Raw genomic sequence first — 14,076 nt, 5'->3', positions numbered from 1 at the left:
CTGTTATGGAAATCCAAGTCGCTGATTGGTCGCGGCAAAACAGCCACGACCAATCAGCAACGGGCACAGTCCGGAAGAAAATGGCCGCTCCTTCCTCCCCGCAGTCAGTGCCCGGCACCCGCATACTCCCCTCCAGTCAGCGCTCACACAGGGTTAATGGCAGCGTTGACCGCGGTGTAACGCACTCGGTTAACGTTGCTATTAACCCTGTGTGACTAACTTATTACTATTCATCCTGCCTATGCTGCCTATAGACTGCATGGGCTGTGCAATAAATTACGTGGCCTGTGCAATATACAACGTGGGCTGCGCAATATACTATGTGGGCTGCGCAATATACTACATGGTTGGGCAATATACTATGTGGGCTCCGCAATATACAACGTGGGCGGCGCAATATACTACGTGGGCTGCGCACTATACAACGTGGGCTGCGCAATATACTACATGGGCTGCGCAATATACAATGTGGTCTGCGCAATATACTACGTGGGCTGCGCAATATACAACGTGGGCTGCGCAATATACTACATGGGCTGCGCAATATACAATGTGGTCTGCGCAATATACTACGCGGGCTGCGCAATATACAACGTGGGCTGCGCAATGTACTACGTGGGCTAGGCAATATACTACATGGGATGAGCAATATACTACGTGGGCTGCGCAATATACAATGTGGGCTGAGCAATATACTACGTGGGCTGCGCAATATACTACGTGGGCTGCGCAATATACTACGTGGGCTGTGCAATATGCAATGTGGGCTGCGCAATATACTATGTGGGCTGCGCAATATACTACGTGGGCTGCGCAATATACTACATGGGCTGAGCAATGTACTACGTGGGCTGCGCAATATACTACGTGGGCTGTGCAATGTACTACGTGGGCTGCGCAATGTACTGCGTGGGCTGTGCAATATACAACCTGGGCCGCGCAATATACTACATGGGCTGAGCAATATACTACATGGGCTGAGCAATATACTACATGGGCTGGGCAATGTACTACGTGGGCTGCGCAATGTACTGCGTGGGCTGTGCCATGCACTGCGTGGGCTGCGCCATGCACTGCGTGGGCTGCGCCATGCACTGCGTGGGCTGCGCAATGTATTACGTGAGCTGGGCAATGTACTACGTGGGCTGCGCAATATACTACGTGGGCTGCGCAATATACTACGTATAAACATTGTTACCGTAACATTTTATTTTCACGTTGTGTCTTCAGCAGCATACAGCTCTCCAGTTTAGTTTACTTTTTTGTTGCTGAGGGGTTGGCTACTACTCATTGAATTGCAGTCCTGATTTAGTAGCCTCCTCCTACTGCTGTTGTGACACATTAACAGCTGTAAGTGCTTTTTCGGATGTCTACATTGTGAACACTATATTTACATATAGAGATAAAAGGGCCTAGAAAGGGAGACCAGTGACTGGGAATACTGTTCTGGAAAATGCAGATGCTGGATGCTTTTGATTTTGCAGGAATGATAACAGCAGTTCAAGAGCTGAGAGTGTGTGGATGGGGGAGTAAGAAGGCTAACTGTGTATATAAATCAATAGGCTTGAGAGAGGTGACTAGTATCTCAGGAGTTAGCTCCTCAGCCTCAAGTATAACTACTGTACATACTCTTGACCAGGCTCTGGTAGTCAATCTCCTTTTGAAACAGGTGTCCCAGTTTTGTGTTACTTACTTTTGATGTCTCAATCAATATTATGTATGGGTAGTTTTCCTCTCTCTTATTTTATGAATTGAATAAAAACGATTTATTTTATCACGTTTTGGCTTTCATTTTCTATTTGTTGGGCTTAAAGCTGTACATCAAGTAAGATAAAAGCTTTTACACCAGTAACATGACAGTAGATATTAGAACGAAAACAATTGTTTTAGCTAACTGTACCAATATCTTTACATAAGAATACAATTTTGAAGGCAATTTTTATTTGAAAAAAAAAATAGTAGTCTGTGAGACGATGGCTGTTGTGGATTCTGTTTTTGGGCTCCCTCTGGTGGTTACAGATGGTACTGGGTGACTTGTGTTCTCTGCGGTCTCTGGTGTCCACCTGTTCTATCAGGATATGGGAGTTTCCTATTTAACCTGGCTTTCTTGTCATTTCCTCGCCGGCGATCAATGTAATCAGTGTGTCTTGTTACCTCTGCTTTCCGCTTCTGTGATCATCAGGACAAGCTAAGTTTTTGATTTTCCTGTTCCACGTTTTGTTTTATTTTTGTTTTAGTCCAGCTTGCAGTTATGTGATTCCTTGTTGCTGGTTGCTCTAGTGGGCTGATATTACTCCTCATGTTCCATGAGTTGGCACATGAGTTCAGGTAATTTCAGGATGGTTTTTTGTAGGGTTTTTCGCTGACCGCGCAGTTCACTTTTGTATCCTCTGCTATCTAGTTTTAGCGGGCCTCATTTTGCTGAATCTGTTTTCATTACTACGTATGTGCTTTCCTCTCATTTCACCGTCATTACATGTGGGGGGCTGCTATTTCTGTGGGGTGTTTCTCTGGAGGCAAGAGAGGTCTTTGTTTCTTCTAATAGGGGAAGCTAGTCCTTCGGCTGGCGCGAGACGTCTAGAATCATCGTAGGCACGTTCCCCGGCTACTGCTAGTGTTGTAAATTAGGTTCAGGATCGCGGTCAGCTCAGTTTCCATCACCCTAGAGCTTGTTCTGTTTTTTGTGTGCTTGTCCTTTTTGTGTTCCCCTGCCATTGGGATCATGACAGTATCGCCGGCCCAAAGTGGTAATCGTATTGGCTGAAGTAGGAGGAAAAGTAGTCTGAGGAAGTTTTTTTTTTTTTTCCTTCCCTCAGAGTTTGCTGCCTAGCCTTAATTGCAGCCTGGCTGCGTCTTACCTCCTCTTAATCCTTGAATGGCTCTGACCTCAGCTGTTTATCATGGACGTCCAGAGTTTGGCTTCCAGCCTGAATAATCTTGCTGCTAAGGTTCAAAATATACAAGATTTTGTTGTACATGCTCCTATGTCTGAACCTAGAATTCCTATCCCAGAGTATTTTTCTGGAGATAGATCTAGTTTTCTGAATTTTAGGAACAATTGCAAGTTGTTTCTTTCTTTGAAATCTCGCTCCTCTGGAGACCCTGCTCAGCAAGTCAAAATTGTAATATCTTTCCTGCGGGGTGACCCTCAGAATTGGGCATTTGCATTGGCACTAGGGGATCCTGCGTTGCTCAATGTGGATGCGTTTTTTCTGGCATTGGGTTTGCTCTATGAGGAACCTAACCTAGAGATTCAGGCTGAAAAAGCTTTATTGGCTCTCTCTCAGGGGCAAGATGAAGCAGAAATATATTGTCAGAGATTTCGGAAATGGTCGGTGCTTACTCGGTGGAATGAGTGCGCTCTGGCTGCAAAATTCAGAGATGGCCTTTCTGAGGCCATTAAAGATGTTATGGTGGGGTTCCTGGCGCCTACAGGTCTGAATGAGTCTATGACTATGGCTATTCAGATTGATCGGCGTTTACGGGAACGCAAACCTGTGCACCATTTGGCGGTGTCTTCTGAACAGGCACCTGAGACAATGCAATGTGATAGAATTCAGTCCAGAAGTGAACGGCAAAACTATAGGCGGAAAAATGGGTTGTGTTTTTATTGTGGTGATTCAGCTCATGTTATATCAGCATGCTCTAAACGCACAAAAAAGGTTGATAAGTCTGTTGCCATTAGTACTTTACAGTCTAAGTTCATTCTGTCTGTGACTCTGATTTGTTCATTATCAGCCATTTCCGTCGATGCCTATGTGGATTCAGGCGCTGCCCTGAGTCTTATGGATTGGTCATTTGCCAACCGCTGTGGGTTTAGTCTGGAGCCTCTGGAAGTCCCTATTCCTTTGAAAGGAATTGACTCTACACCTTTGGCTATGAATAAACCTCAGTACTGGACACACATGACCATGCGTATGACTCCCGTTCATCAGGAGGTGATTCGCTTCCTGGTACTGTATAATTTACATGATGTCTTAGTGCTTGGTTTGCCATGGTTACAAACTCATAACCCAGTCTTGGACTGGAAAATGATGTCTGTGTTAAGCTGGGGATGTCAGGGGGTTCATGATGATGCACCTCCGATTTCTATCGCTTCATCTACTCCTTCTGAGGTTCCTGTATTTTTGTCTGATTATCAGGATGTTTTTGAGGAGCCTAAGCTCAATTCGCTTCCTCCTCATAGGGATTGCGATTGTACTATAGATTTGATTCCTGGCAGTAAATTTCCTAAAGGTCGTTTGTTCAATCTGTCAGTGCCAGAGCATACTGCTATGCGGGATTATGTTAAGGAGTCCTTGGAAAAGGGACATATCCGTCCATCTTCATCTCCTTTGGGAGCAGGTTTTTTTTTCGTGGCCAAAAAAGATGGTTCCTTGAGGCCTTGTATAGATTACCGTCTTTTGAATAAGATTACGGTCAAATATCAGTATCCTTTGCCATTGTTGACTGATTTGTTCGCTCGCATTAAGGGGGCTAAATGGTTCACTAAGATTGATCTTCGGGGTGCGTATAATCTTGTGCGGATAAAGCAGGGTGATGAGTGGAAAACCGCATTTAATACGCCTGAGGGCCATTTTGAGTATTTGGTGATGCCTTTTGGACTTTCTAATGCTCCTTCTGTCTTCCAGTCCTTTATGCACGATATTTTCCGTGAATATCTGGATAAATTTATGATTGTGTATTTGGATGATGTTTTGGTTTTTTCTGATGACTGGGAGTCCCATGTTCAGCAGGTCAGGAAGGTGTTTCAGGTCCTGCGGGCCAATTCTTTGTTTGTAAAAGGTTCAAAGTGTCTCTTTGGAGTCCAGAAGATTTCTTTTTTGGGGTATATTTTTTCCTCTTCTACTATTGAGATGGATCCCGTCAAGGTTCAAGCTATTTGTGACTGGACGCAGCCTACATCTCTTAAGAGTCTACAGAAGTTCTTGGGCTTTGCTAATTTTTATCGTCGTTTCATAACTAATTTTTCTAGTGTTGTTAAGCCTTTGACGGATCTGACTAAGAAGGGTGCTGATGTTGCTGATTGGTCTCCTGCGGCTGTGGAGGCCTTTCAGGAACTTAAGCGCCGGTTTTCTTCTGCTCCTGTGTTGCGTCAGCCAGATGTTTCGCTTCCTTTTCAGGTTGAGGTTGATGCTTCTGAGATTGGAGCGGGGGCGGTTTTGTCACAGAGAAGCTCCGATTGCTCGGTGATGAAGCCATGTGCGTTCTTTTCTAGAAAGTTTTCGCCCACTGAGCGGAATTAAGATGTTGGTAATCGGGAGCTTTACGCCATGAAGTGGGCATTTGAGGAGTGGCGTCATTGGCTTGAGGGTGCTAGACATCGTGTGGTGGTCTTGACTGATCACAAAAATCTGATTTACCTTGAGTCTGCCAAGCGTCTGAATCCTAGACAGGCTCGTTGGTCACTGTTTTTCTCCCGTTTCGATTTTGTGGTTTCATACCTGCCAGGTTCAAAGAATGTGAAGGCGGATGCTCTTTCTAGGAGTTTTGTGCCTGATTCCCCTGGAAATTCTGAGCCCACTGGTATCCTTAGGGATGGGGTGATTTTGTCGGCTGTCTTCCCAGACTTGCGACGTGCTTTGCAGGAGTTTCAGGCGGATAAACCTGATCGTTGTCTGCCTGAAAGACTGTTTGTTCCGGATAATTGGACCAGTAGAGTCATCTCCGAGGTCCATTCTTCTGCGTTGGCAGGTCATCCTGGAATATTTGGTACTAGAGACTTGGTGGCCAGGTCTTTTTGGTGGCCTTCCTTGTCGAGGGATGTGCGTTCTTTTGTGCAGTCTTGTGAAGTTTGCGCTCGGGCTAAGCCTTGCTGTTCTCGGGCCAGTGGATTGTTGTCACCTTTGCCTATCCCGAAGAGGCCTTGGACGCACATTTCCATGGACTTTATTTCGGATCTCCCTATCTCTCAAAAAATGTCCGTCATCTGGGTTGTGTGTGACCGCTTTTCTAAGATGATTCATCTGGTCCCCTTGCCTAAGTTACCTTCCTCCTCTGAGTTGGTCCCTCTGTTTTTTCAGAACGTGGTTCGTTTGCATGGGATTCCGGAGAACATTGTTTCTGACAGGGGATCCCAGTTTGTGTCTAGATTTTGGCGGACGTTCTGTGCTAAGATGGGCATTGATTTGTCCTTTTCGTCTGCATTCCATCCTCAGACGAATGGCCAGACGGAACGAACTAATCAGACCTTGGAAACTTATTTAAGGTGTTTTGTTTCTGCTGATCAAGATGACTGGGTTACCTTTTTGCCGCTTGCCGAATTTGCCCTTAATAATCGGGCTAGTTCTGCTACCTTGGTTTCTCCTTTCTTTTGTAATTCGGGGTTTCATCCTCGTTTTTCCTCTGGTCAGGTGGAGCCTTCTGATTGTCCTGGAGTGGACATGGTGGTGGATAGGTTGCATCAGATTTGGAGTCATGTGGTGGACAATTTGAAGTTGTCCCAGGAGAGGGTTCAGCAGTTTGCTAATCGCCGTCGCCGCGTGGGTCCTCGACTTCGTGTTGGGGACTTGGTGTGGTTGTCTTCTCGTTTTGTTCCTATGAAGGTCTCTTCTCCTAAGTTCAAGCCTCGGTTTATCGGTCCCTATAGGATCTTGGAAATTCTTAACCCTGTGTCGTTTCGTTTGGATCTCCCGGCATCGTTTGCTATTCATAATGTGTTCCATCGGTCGTTGTTGCGGAAGTATGAGGTACCTGTTGTTCCTTCGCTTGAGCCTCCTGCTCCGGTGCTGGTGGAGGGAGAATTGGAGTATGTTGTGGAGAAGATCTTGGATTCTCGTGTTTCCAGACGGAAACTTCAGTATTTGGTCAAGTGGAAGGGTTATGGTCAGGAGGATAATTCTTGGGTGGTTGCCTCTGATGTTCATGCTGCTGATTTGGTCCGTGCATTTCATAGGGCTCATCCTGGTCGCCCTGGTGGTTCTCGTGAGGGTTCGGTGACCCCTCCTCAAGGGGGGGGTACTGTTGTGGATTCTGTTTTTGGGCTCCCTCTGGTGGTTACAGATGGTACTGGGTGACTTGTGTTCTCTGCGGTCTCTGGTGTCCACCTGTTCTATCAGGACATGGGAGTTTCCTATTTAACCTGGCTTTCTTGTCATTTCCTCGCCGGCGATCAATGTAATCAGTGTGTCTTGTTACCTCTGCTTTCCGCTTCTGTGATCATCAGGACAAGCTAAGTTTTTGATTTTCCTGTTCCACGTTTTGTTTTATTTTTGTTTTAGTCCAGCTTGCAGTTATGTGATTCCTTGTTGCTGGTTGCTCTAGTGGGCTGATATTACTCCTCATGTTCCATGAGTTGGCACATGAGTTCAGGTAATTTTAGGATGGTTTTTTGTAGGGTTTTTCGCTGACCGCGCAGTTCACTTTTGTATCTTCTGCTATCTAGTTTTAGCGGGCCTCATTTTGCTGAATCTGTTTTCATTACTACGTATGTGCTTTCCTCTCATTTCACCGTCATTACATGTGGGGGGCTGCTATTTCTGTGGGGTGTTTCTCTGGAGGCAAGAGAGGTCTTTGTTTCTTCTAATAGGGGAAGCTAGTCCTTCGGCTGGCGCGAGACGTCTAGAATCATCGTAGGCACGTTCCCCGGCTACTGCTAGTGTTGTGAATTAGGTTCAGGATCGCGGTCAGCTCAGTTTCCATCACCCTAGAGCTTGTTCTGTTTTTTGTGTGCTTGTCCTTTTTGTGTTCCCCTGCCATTGGGATCATGACAGATGGCTGGCTGACTGTCTCTTTTCAATAGTTAAGCCATCCTTTTTTGTTGATGCATTTCTGTTTTCGCAGCTTAAAGGGACACTGTCACCTGAATTTGGAGGGAACAATCTTCAGCCATGGAGGCGGGGTTTTTGGGTGTTTGATTCACCCTTTCCTTACCCGCTGGCTGCATGCTGGCTGCAATACTGGATTGACGTTCATTCTCTGTCCTCCGTAATACATGCCTGCACAAGGTAATCTTGCCTTTTGCAGGCGTGTACTATGGAGGACAGAGAATGAACTTCAATCCAATATTGCAGCCAGCATGCAGCCAGCGGGTAAGGAAAGGGTGAATCAAAAACCCCAAAACCCCGCCTCCATGGCTGAAGATTGTTCCCTCCAAATCCAGGTAACAGTGTCCCTTTAAGGATGGCTTGTTTCACCTGCATGGAGAGCTCCTTTGGCCGCATGTTTACTTCACAGGAAAACCTTCCAAATGCAGCACCACACCTCAAATCAACTTCAGGCCTTTTATCTGCTTAATTGAGAATGACATAATGAAGGGATTGCCCACACCTGTCCATGAAATAGCCTTGGAGTCAATTGTCCAATTACTTTTGGTCCCTTTAAAAACAGGGTGGCACATGTTAAGGAGCTGAATCTCCTAAACCCTTCATCCAATTTTAATGTGGATACCCTCAAATGAAAGCTGAAAGTCTGAACTTCAACTGCATCTGAATTGTTTTGTTTAAAATTCATTGTGGTAATGTCTATAACCAAAAATTAAAAAAAATGTTGTCTCTGTCCAAATATATATGTACCTAACTGTATAGTATAATGTACTCCCCATATATCTATATATAGTATAATGCACTTCATATTGGCATGCGTATACTACAAGGCACTCCCCATAGGCCTATATATAGTATAATGCACTCCGCATAGGCCACTATAATGCACTCCTCATAGGAGGACTCTATATAATATAATGCACTCCCCCTAGGCGTCTATAGCATAATGCACCCCCAAAAATTTAGAATACTTGCCTCATTCCCCATTGCTCCTAGCGCCTGCACATCTCAGGAGAGCGGGCCCCAAGTAATGACATCATCGCGCCCGCTGTCAGCGACGTCAGGCACAGAGGGGGAATGATGGGAAAGGGAGCGTGATGCTCTCTGTCTCATCAATGCTTTCAACTGTAGCCAATATGGTTGAACTTGCAATGACGGGCGGAGACCCGATGCTATGCTCACAGGCCGCATAGTAGCCAGGTGGCTCTATTGTAGAGCTTACTGTAGCATAGCGCTGGGTGGGCCCCTGGGAGTAGGGGGCCTGGGGTGACCGCCCCCTCTGCCCGCGGTAGCTACGCCACTGATGACACAGAGATATATCAGAGGATCTGACCATGCAGACGCTTACCTCCTCCTTTACCCTCGGCTCCTTATTCTGAGCACATTCTACCTTGTAAAACCCTCCAGTTATTTTCTTATTTTGGAGAGATATTGATGTGAAACTTTTTTTGACTGGCTAATAAAAACGGTCATCATTGTGATTTTTATGGCCGCGGTTTCATGACTCTATCTGACGGCTACTGCATTACATTCATAGGTACAATCTGAAGAATGTGCAGAATTTCCAATGATTTTTTCTAATGGGTTTCGAAGATCAAGGGAGGCCGTAATGTAGAAAGGCAAAGCTGGCGCGTGTCATCAGGGGCTGTGAGCATGGTTCCTAACATCGTGTACCAATGGCATGACAGATGGCTTTTTCCTATATATTATTTCCTGACCTAAACGTTGCCAGATCTTCCTACGGCACAGGTTTCTTTAATAAAGATTATTACAGACCGGAGTCACACACGATTGCACACAGTAGAGCAGCCAGCAGTGACATCAATAAGGTAGAGTTACCCCGTCTATGGTTAGAAAAAGTGCAATATAGGCAGAAGCTCAAAGCCAGAAAGCTATATGCAGGTCATTGGCCAATATACCTGAGCTCTTTGCTGTATTTTTTATAAAATCAGTCTTCTATGATGCAGATCAACCAGTTCTCTGAACGACCACCATTGATTGACAGCTTTAGGTGTACACTGTGCATAGGCAGAAAGCTGACATTCAGTGGAGGGAGCTGGATTATACAGAGCTAATGAATATGGAGAACTACATGGTAGCAGGTTTACTGGTCTTCTAGTAATAATCTACAGCAAGCAGCCCAATAAGTGACAAATCACTGGATTCAGAGTCTCTGATTCTACATTATACTGCTCTCAGATTAGCTGTAAAAAAAACGGGTGATGGATTCCCTTGACATCTTAAAGTAGCAGTTTATAGGGCAAGAGATCCTGCTTCTAGGCATGTGTCACTTATTGGGCTGGGTGTCGTAGTTTCAATATAATCAGTGTTTTAGCAGCAGGAGATTATCTCTCCCACACTAGGAGTGTGCAGGCCAGTCAAGCTAATCTGTATAATCACATTCCCATCAATCTTTGACAGCATACTGACAAAGCATAGTATACACAGGAAGCTGCCAATCAGATGTGTGTGTGGGGCTATACACAACTCAGCAGTCAGAGCACTGCTACAGCTACAAGAATTTTATCAAAACCGCACCAAACAGTCCAGTGTGTGACACATAACTGGAATCAGGCTCTCTGCCCTGATAACTTGCCACTCTAAGATTACATAGCTAAAACCTGCTGACATATTCCCTTTAAATCCTTTTATCTGAAGACAGCATTGCTTCCTTTTCTTGTCTTATGTGGGTCCTTGGAACATTTAGGTCTGGGCTATATGGCAATTCTCAGACTAGTGGCTCAACAGAAAAAACTTGTCTTTAACTTACTGTCACATGACGATCTCTCCCGAGCAGCACAAATAACACAGTGCAGCACAAAATACATCCCCAGAGGCGCCAAATGCCACAACGCAGAACAAAACTCCTCCCTAGAAGTGCCATATAAAACAACGCAGAACAAAACTCCTCCCTAGAAGTGCCATATACAGCAACTCAGAACAACAAACCTCCCCAGCAGCTTTCCAAAACAGGAGCGGACAGTGCAGCCGATGCAGCTGCACCAGGTCTCGGAGTTGGAGGGGGCACTTGCAATCTAGCCTGTTTCTCGCAACCTGAGGCTTTATGGGGCCCATGGCCAGCTTGCCCTCATCATATGCAGTGGCCAAGGAATGATCCCTGAAGCTGTGCTGCCTACAGGAGATAATGGCAGCAGATCTGGAGGAATCCGTCCTCTGCTTCCTGCCTGGTACTTTCTCTCTGGCACAGGCGCGTGCGGCTTGATGAGGTCAGCATGCACTTGTGACAAAGTTGCTGGTAATGATGCTGCAGGGGAACGGATGGAGAGATGAGTGTTATTGTGTTTTTATACCAATACACTGGGGAGAGGACAATGATGGGTGGTGGGGGAGAACAATGATGGAGGTGGTGGAAAGGACAATGATGGAGGTGGTGGAAAGGACAATGATGGAGGTGGGTATTAGGTGTCGAGTTCCCGCCGCTGCACAGGGGGAATCTGGAAACCATGTCCACTGCGGTCTCCCATTCTCCTCCAGCCACAGTGGAACCTGCTCAGCAAAGACGTCCGTCCCAGCGTCTGGCTCAAGCTGAAACTGTGTGCTTGGGTACTGCTGCCTTTCCAGGCTCTGCCTTTGTAGCCAGCACTGTTCAGCGGAGAGCAGTCATTTCAGGGACTAAGTCCTGCTTTTCCCACACTGAGCATGCCCACGGGGCGACCTCCCATTTGAGGTCAGGGGTCACATTCTCAGGTCCTGGAGCGCTACTGCTATAAAAGGTTTGCATGGCCGCTTGGCCATGCGCTAGTGTAAACCGTGACAATGTGTGTGTGTAGATGAATGACTGTCGATGGATGAAAGCTCCTTAATCATTCCCATTCCTCAAGTTGTTGTCCTGCTCGTGAATGGTGGAAGCTATCTAGTGCCCGACAGTGCTATCTGCTCACTCAAGTACATGTTGCAGTGCCTGTCTCTACGGCACCGTGCACCATTAGTGCGCTCTTCTGACAACCGTCAGTATAGGGTGGGAATTCCCGCTTGATCTGTGCATCTGACTCGGGGCGTCCTCAGGCGCGGGCTCAAAAGCCACTGAGGGTCAGAGCCAGTTCAATCACCAGATTAGTGGGGGTGATTCTTAGGGATCCCACTAGTGTCTTGCAGCTGCACCTTGTGACTGCTAACAGGGTGCAGCGTATTGTGCGACTTTATGAAGCAACAAAGCTCGCTACCATTTCACACGGGGTGAAGTCTAACCCACGTGTGAGCTAAGTGTTCTTCCACCATTACATAGCAGCAGGTACCATCTCTGCACGGTGGATCCCTGGCTGCGAACACACCTCGTATCAATCTTTTTATTATTTGGTGCTTTCCGCTAGCTCTAACAGTGGGGAAGGACAATGATGGGGTGGTGAAGAGGGCAATGATGGGGTGGTGGAGAGGAATATGATGGAGGTGGGGGAGATGATAATGATGGAAGTGGAGAAAGTACAATGATGGGGTGGGGAAAGGACAATGATATTTGTGGGGGAGATGACAGTGGGGGGTGGTGGAGATGACAATGATAGAGGTGGTGGAGAGCACAATGATTAGGGTGATGGAGAGGAAAATAATGGAGGTGTGGAGAGGACAATGATGGGAGTGGGGGAGATGACTATGGGGGAGTAGGGGAGATTACAGTGGGGGTGGAGAAAGGACAATGAAGGGGGATCATTATGATTAAAAAAGAGAAAACACACTAGTTTGACAATAAATGGCTTCACCCAACCACTAACCCTGAGTGGAGAAAATAAATTGGTGTTATCATTCATATTCTCTGAAAAAAAAGGCCAAGAATGCAAATATTCTGCCGATATATGTAAACTTTTGAGCACAACTGTATTGAGGAGAGGAGGGAGTAAGGTGCATAGAACACTTTATAATTATTTAAAAGGTGGGAGAAGACAATATCAGGGACTTGAAATGAATTGGAAGATGGTGGATGGTGTTAAATGTCTGATAATATTTTCTCCCACCCTCAAACTCATTATGATGCTAACAACTACTTATAATGAATGGGGGGGAACACAGGACAGGGACTACAGCTATGTGCACACGTTCAGGATTTGTAGAAGAAAATTCTGCTTCGTATCCTAATGTGCTGGCAGGAAGAATGCTGCATAAAATACAATTATTGCAACTTTTTTGCATGCTTTTGTTGCGTACTGTCCCCCACTCGTTGGTATGGGTGACCAAGAATTGACATTATGCAGATTTTAATCTGCTGCAACTCTGGAAGGAAAAAGTAACTTTCACTGAAAATATGAGTGGCCCAAAATTCCTCCAGACCATTGTAGAAGAGTCACTGAAAATCTCAATGACTCTTTTACAATGGTCTGGAGGAATTTTATCTCACTCCTCTTTGCAAAATGGTTGCAATTCAGCACCAGGGTTTTTCCAAGCATGAACCGCCTTTTTAAGGTCATGCCACAGTGTCACGGGTGTGTCAGATGCTACAGTCCCTCTGCATCTGGCTGCAGAAGGTCTCTGTATTTGGCATTGCAGACGCCTTCTTAATCCTTCTGACTTTTGAACCCAGTGGCAATCTCCCTTCAGCTCTAATTGACACACTTGGACTTGGGTGTTTATAGGCACACAGACTGCTTCAGGGAGTCACCAGTGATATTCACATTTTCCCTTGTGAAGGCTTGGAGCAATAGCAGTCATCTATCTTCCTCTCTGGTGCTGTTGGAGGACATTTGGTGTTACCTCTCTGAGTCTGCTCAAGATAAGTTTCTTCCCCCTTGTTTGTCTCCCTTCTTCTCTTTAGTGTACAGTGGGGACTTACCAGTGCTCATCCCCCCTTCCTTATTCAGGGCCTAGCTCTAGGGAAATAGAGGGCGTAGGTTCCTGCTCGGTGACTTGTGTGGAACCAATATAGAGATGGTAGGGGATGCAGGGAGCTTTTAGATCTGTATAAGGGTCTGCACTCCTTCTTTCCCTAACCATTGGGCTTCCTTCCCCTCTTCCCCTCGTGTTGCACTTAACCTTCCCACACTGTGCGTGACACACAGCATCTCAATTGGATTAAGGTCAGTACTTTGATTGGGCCACTCCAAAGTCTTAATTTTGTTTTTCGTAAGCCATTCAGAGGTGGACTTGCTGGTGTGTTTTGGGTCATTGTCCTGATGCATAACCCAAGTGTGCCTCAGCTTGAGATCACGAACAGATGACTGAATATTCTCATTCAGGATTTTTTGGTAGACAGCAGAATTCATAGTTACATTTACCACAGCAAGTCTTCCAGATCCTGAAGCAGCAAAACAGCCCCAGACTATGACACTACCACCACCATATATTACAGTTGGTATGATGTTCCATT

The sequence above is a fragment of the Ranitomeya imitator genome, chromosome 4 (genome assembly GCF_032444005.1).
Source record: "Ranitomeya imitator isolate aRanImi1 chromosome 4, aRanImi1.pri, whole genome shotgun sequence".
NCBI classification, from domain to species: Eukaryota; Metazoa; Chordata; class Amphibia; order Anura; family Dendrobatidae; genus Ranitomeya; species Ranitomeya imitator.
The sequence above is the reverse complement of the archived record's forward strand: the minus strand, read 5'-3'. Positions refer to the sequence as shown.